Raw genomic sequence first — 6,599 nt, 5'->3', positions numbered from 1 at the left:
TCCCCTCAAGCTAGGTGTACTGTAAACTGTGTTTTAGAACAAAATTAGACCTTCCCAGCAGTGCTCCCACCCAGACCCTTACTAAAGCCAGTCGCAAAAATGTAGAAGACTCCCAATCAGATGTCAAAAAACGAGGCCTAGTAGAAAACTGGTGACAAAACGTACTTTGAAAGTAAAAGTATGCCCAAATACCCCCTTACCCACCGTGGATTGTATTCAAACCACTTGCAAGCAAGCAAAAGTATCCATACCCAGCATCGCTCCAAGACTCGCAAACCCCCCCACAAACAGCCCCCTACCCAAACACATGCAATACAAATACTGCTAACCCTAACGAGCCCTAAGTTAAGAATAGTGGCAAACGCTTTCTTTAACTATGCCAAATCCCCCCTTTCCCACCATGGATTTTCTTCAAATCACTTGCAACCAAAATTACACATTCCCACGAGTGCTCTAAGACCCCTGAACTCAGTTGCAAAAATCTAGAACACCCCGAAACACATGCAATCCTGCTGCTAGGGCTAACCCTAACGAACCCTAAGTTACAAAAAGTGCCAAAAGGCTTTTCCGCTTGGATATTCTCCAAACCAGTTTTATCCGGTATTAGACCTTCCCAGCAATGCCCCAAGACCCGCCAACCCACCCGCAAAAAAGCACAACACCCCCAAACAGCCAAAAAAGGAAAATCTCATACTTACAATATTTATCGGCCTTCGGTCCAAACGCGCTGTGCAGCTAGGTCATAACTCCCGTTTTTCACCACGGATTTCCTGAAAAGCAACTGCAATCAAAATTAGACTGTCCCATCAGTGCTCCCAGACCCCGAAACCCACCCACAAACACCGGAACCCCCCCAAAGAGCACCTTAAAGGCAAGCAAGTCAGCAAAAACGCTAAAAAAATTCACCTCCGATTTGGTCCAAACCACTTTTATCCGGTATTAGAGCTTCCCAGCAATGGCCCCAGAGCCGTCAACCCAGGCGAAAACTAGTAGAAGACCCCCAAACAGCCAAAAAGCAAAAGTACAAAAATGGGGACAGTCATTTTCATGGCAATTTCCAGAATCACTCCGCGCGCGCTCTGCAGCTAGGCCCTAACTCCCCTCTGCCATCATGGATTTGCTTCAAACCTCTTGCAATCAAAAGTATCAATAGCCAGCAGTGCTCCCAGACCCCGAAACCCACCCACAAACACCAGGAAGCCCCCCAAACAGGCCCCTGAAAACGCTACATTGAGCGAAATGTCAGAAATAGCAAAAAGTTTTTCCTCATGGATTTTGTCCAAACCACTTCTATCCGGTATTAGACCTTCCCAGCAATGCCCCAAGACCCGCCAACCCACCCGCAAAAAAGCACAACACCCCCAAACAGCCAAAAAGGAAAATCTCATACTTGCAATATTTATCGGCCTTCGGTCCAAACGCACTGTGCAGCTTGGTCATAACTCCCGTTTTCCACCACGGATTTCCTGAAAAGCAAATGCAATCAAAATTAGACTGTCGCAGCAGTGCTCCCAGACCCCGAAACCCACCCACAAACACCCAAAACGCCCCAAAGAGCACCTCAAAGGCAAGCAAGTCAGCAAAAACGCTAAAAAAAATTTGCCTCCGATTTGGTCCAAACCACTTTTATCCGGTATTAGAGCTTCCCAGCAATGCCCCAAGACCCGCCAACTTACCCGCAAAGAAGTAGAACACCCCCACAAGTGCAGAGTCTTTCTTCATTGGGCGTAATCCAGCCCTCTGCTTTGAGGGAAATAGGAGTCTGGAGGAGGAGGATAGAGGAGCATGTTCTTGTGAACTTGTGAACCTGAGGAATGCAGACTGCGGCACCTTCAAATCAATAAGCAAACAAGTGAAGACAGTTCTGCTGATGGGCTTGTTTTTGTGGTTAGGGGATTAAAGTTTTTATTATATTAACTGTGCAAAACAAAGAAAGACAGACACACAGGAATAAAAGTGAATAAGGACGAAAAAGAAAGTTATTGATTCATTGGCTCATTTTCAGGGCTCGGTGTCAGGGAATAATAATAAGAGTTCGTCCTCATACTCTGCGAATTCAGGCAGGAGTAGGTCAGTGTCACCTAACAGAGAAGAAATTCCCTCATCTAAGTTGCTGTCCTCCTAGTCTTCATCTGGCGTGTGTTCGCGTACTTTGTAATCTGGCGGTATGAGATGCTGATTCATCTTGATCATTGTTAACCTCTCCACATTTTTGGGCGAGAGGTGGGTCCGTTTGGAAGTTACAATGCCACCAGCAGCACTGAAAACACATTCAGAAGACACGCTTGCGAGTGGGCAAGACAAGTAGTTTATAGCCAGGTTGGAGAGCTGTGCCCACAATTCTTTTTTCCCATGCCAATACGCCAATGGGTCAGAATTAACATAGACCTCTGTTGAGTCATTCAGATAGTCCTGCACCATCGACTCAAGGTTCTCCAAGGTTCCTCCACTTTGCTTACTTTTTGCTGGGACCTTTTGAGAACCAAACCCAAGCCAAGTTAGCCAATCCTCTTCTTCACCCAATGTTACTGTTGTGTCTGGTACAGATGATCCGGTTGCCGGTGTCTTTAACGGCTGAGAGGTCACTTGTGCCTCAGCCACAGGAGCAGAAGTGGATTCTTTTGACTGGGGATGGCCTGCTGATGCTGATGTACTGCCTTTTCCTGCAATTTGCTGCCGTTCTCTTTCAAACCTCATGGCTGACAAGGCTAGCCAATGTTTGTACTTTGTAACATCTTCATCATCAAAAGAAAAGAATGCTCGGCCTGCCAGCGCCTTTTTGTAGCGTGGATCCAGAATAGTAGAACAAATGTAATGCTGTTCTGAGTGGATCATTTTAAGACGTTCATCGCCAAGTAGGCGCTCTAATAATTTCTCCGCCAAAACAAAAGCGTCTTGCTTTTTTTAATCTTTTTGAAACATAGAAGACACCGCCTTCAGTTGGTGCTCCAGCATGCACAACAATGGGATAGCTTTTCCCAATTTACAGTCCTCCTTGCTGACTGCACGCGTGAAGACCTCAAAAGGACGAAGCATGTCTGTCAGGCTTTTAACTAGGTTCCATTGCGCCGCATCTAGCCTCAGGTCCTTCTGAGCTCTACCCAGTGTTAAGAAATAGTGATCGAGTACCGTATACTGCTCATACAGACGCTCAAGCATGTAGAAGGTTGAGTTCCAACGTGTTAGCACCTCCTGGATGGGTGCTTTCCCTGGCATTCACCGTTCATGTAGCAGGCTCCTCAGATGCTTCAGGGCCTTAAAAGAATGGCTGAAATGGTTGCACATTCTTCGACAGGTGCCACTAACTCGCACTCTGGACTGTCTTCATCACTCAAGAATTTTTTAACAACCAGGTTTATACAGTGCGCCAAACACGGCACTCTGAAATAGTGACCCAGATCCATGGCCTTAACTACATTGGCGCCATTATCTGTGGAAACATAACCAATCTGGCATTTTTTTGGGGACAGCCAGTGAAAGACATTTGTGTTAAACTCATTCAAAATGTTTTCTGCTGTATGACGTTTCTCCAAGCCAAACATGGCTAGTGTTGCATGTTTCCGAGCAGCTTTAAAAACCTGGTCCGGGTCAACACCTGCGTTTAGCTTTGCTTTAACCCCTGAAAAAGAGACCCAGTGTGCAGCGATGCACATGTAATCAGCGCCTGCACCTCTGGTCCACATGTCTGTTGTCAGATGTATAGTGTGAACAGCACTCTTCTGCAAAGCTGCCCCAATCACCTCCAGCACATCTTCATTTAATGCTGGAACCGCAACTCTGGCAAAATAGAACCGGCTAGGAGCCTTCCATTTAGGGCAGAGCGCTGCCACTAATTCTAGAAAACCAACCCCTTCTGCAAAAGAAAAAGGGAGAAGGTCCAGTGCTAGCATTTTAGCCAGCTTAGTGTTATACAGACGCGTCAGTGGGTGGTTGTGATCATATGGCGTGTCTGAAAACAACATGGTTCTAATGTTGGCCTGGACCATGCTTTTACGGGATGATGATGATGCTGACTTCTTCGACCCAGTTACGCTCGCTGATGAACTTTTTCGCAATGATGTCTCACTCTCTCCCACACTCTTAGTGTGGCTCACAGGGGGTGTGCTGCTGACAGGGGTACTGGGTGTAAGTGAAGTGTTTGACACTTCTTCCTCCTCGTCATCATCAGATGAAACATCAACATTTTCTTGACTTGCAATTTGGGCTTCCTTGATCTCCTTTAGGTGCGCAAACCATTAGACAGCGTGCTGTCTCTTAAGATGACCTCTCTGGCCTCCGGTACCATAGTTGGTACCAAACTTACCACGACTAACTGCATGCTTACAAATGCTACAAATGGCGAAGTTTTCCTTTTTTGGGCAAACACTAAAGAAGTCCCAAACTGCGGACTTGAAATGTCTGTGGGGGCCGGAGGAGGCGGCGATACTGGTGGTGGTCATGCTGCTAATGCCAGATGAAGTGGAGGATGTGGATTGCCGAACTTTACTACGTTGTGCACTTTCACCACCACTAATTGAGGTCGAGGTGGATGGAGGTCCCTTCTGGCAAGGAAGAAATATGGAAGCGGTAGGTGTTGGTGTACTAGGTAACTCCAATGATTGTGGTGTTTCCATTGCCTCCTCGTCGACAACATCATCATCACGCTCAGCAGCTTCTCGGGCTAGGGTCAAAATGTCTGTTTGCTGCATGCCCGCTGAGGCTGGAGTGAAACCTATGATGACTGCGTCGTCGTCGTGAGAGTCTTCATCAGCAGGAGTATCCGCCACTTCTTGTTGAGCCTCATCACACTCCATAACTATGAGACTTTCGACAACCTTCCTTTTACGCTTAACTACCTTTGTCAGATCATGGTGTGCCTCACTCTCAGACGGCAGTGATGGTTCCCAATTTAGATCCGTATCATCAGAAGGAGGTGGGCTTGAAGAAGATGTAGACACCACCCTTGATCTTTTCCTTGCTAGTGATGTGGAAGACAATGAATGATCATCAGGAGGAGTGGCTTCATCAAATGATACCTCGGCTTGATTGTCGATTTCCTGATGTGCCCCTACTTCGGGAGGAACAACTATTGTGGGCACTTGTGACCCTCCAAGCACCTCTGCTTGCGCATCTCCTTGCGCTGCCTCTCCTTCCACATGTACTTGGGCTTGTACTTGCACATGTGGTTGTTGTTGCGGCTGTGGTTGTTCAACACTCGTCAGATGAGTTACAACAACCTGTGTTGATTGAGGGACATTGCTGCTACTTTCTTGCGATGAGCCAGCATCACTGGTCGAAGGTGATTGAACAAAAGTAGACTGGCGGCCTCTAAAGCACTCAAGGGCTTGGACTTAAGTTGGCGTGGTGGTGGTGGCACTGAGCCCAATGGAGCGGGGGTGCTGCTCCCAGATTGGTCCCCAGCAGATCCCGCTGCTGCTGCAGGCATACTTTTTTTTTTACTCCCAAAAAATGTGGCGGGCGGCACACCAGTCTCCTTGGTAACTTGCTTCTTCTGCTCCTTACTGGCAACTTTCTTGCTAGAGGAGCTACAGGGAACTTTTTTTGGGGCCATCTTCTTCAGAGGTCAGAACAGTAGGCCGCAGTTGCACGAGTTGCAGAGTTGTCTGTGGCCAGACGTGACGTCGCGTGACGTTATGCTGCACACACACATCGCTGCAGGACTTCTTCCTGGCACTGGTGGTTCTCTTGAGTCTTGTGCACCTAAAAGCAATGGAAGACAGAGGAACATCAGTTCAGTTATACACCCCAAAAACTCGAAAACCAAATAAAAATCAGCACAATCCCATGCCATCCAAGCCCTCCATGATGTTTAAATTCAAGACACCCCACAGAAAGACTAGGCCCATGCACCACTCAGTACCCCTGGTCAAAAGGCCACAACAACAGCCCAAAAATCGAAAAACACAGAAAAATCAGCACAATCCCATGCCATCCATGCCCTCCATGATGTTTAAATTCAAGACACCCCACAGAAAGACTAGGCCCATGCACCACTCACTACCCCTGGGCATAATGGTTGAAAGCTAGGCAAAATGGTTGCAGGCCTAAGAACACTGCCTGCATTCAAAATGGCCCTTTGCCTCCCAGCACATGGCCAGGGCCTGCCTGTACCAGCACTCAAAATGGCCCCCACCCATATGGCCTGTCCCCATGAACACCCCAAAAAATCGAAAAACACAGAAAAATCAGCACAATCCCATGCCATCCATGCCCTCCATGATGTTTAAATTCAAGACACCCCACAGAAAGACTAGGCCCATGCACCACTCAGTACCCCTGGTCAAAAGGCCCCAACAACAGCCCAAAAATCGAAAAACACAGAAAAATCAGCACAATCCCATGCCATCCATGCCCTCCATGATGTTTAAATTCAAGACAACCCACAGAAAGACTAGGCCCATGCACCACTCACTACCCCTGGTCAAAAGGCCACAACAACAGCCCAAAAATCGAAAAACACAGAAAAATCAGCACAATCCCATGCCATCCATGCCCTCCATGATGTTTAAATTCAAGACACCCCACAGAAAGACTAGGCCCATGCAGCACTCACTACCCCTGGTCAAAAGGCCACAACAACAGCCCAAAAATCGAAAAAC

At 47.5% G+C, this 6,599-nt stretch overlaps 1 pseudogene; it reads right to left on the bottom strand.

Annotated features, from left to right (window-relative positions):
* Nucleotides 1-2,001: 2,001 nt before the first annotated feature.
* Nucleotides 2,002-3,291, bottom strand: LOC147683189 (zinc finger BED domain-containing protein 6-like; annotated as a pseudogene).
* Between the last annotated feature and the right edge of the window lie 3,308 nt (nt 3,292-6,599).

This window comes from Lissotriton vulgaris, chromosome 11 (assembly GCF_964263255.1).
Source record: "Lissotriton vulgaris chromosome 11, aLisVul1.2, whole genome shotgun sequence".
Lineage (NCBI taxonomy): Eukaryota > Metazoa > Chordata > Amphibia > Caudata > Salamandridae > Lissotriton > Lissotriton vulgaris.
This window is presented reverse-complemented; position numbering and strand designations above follow the sequence as displayed.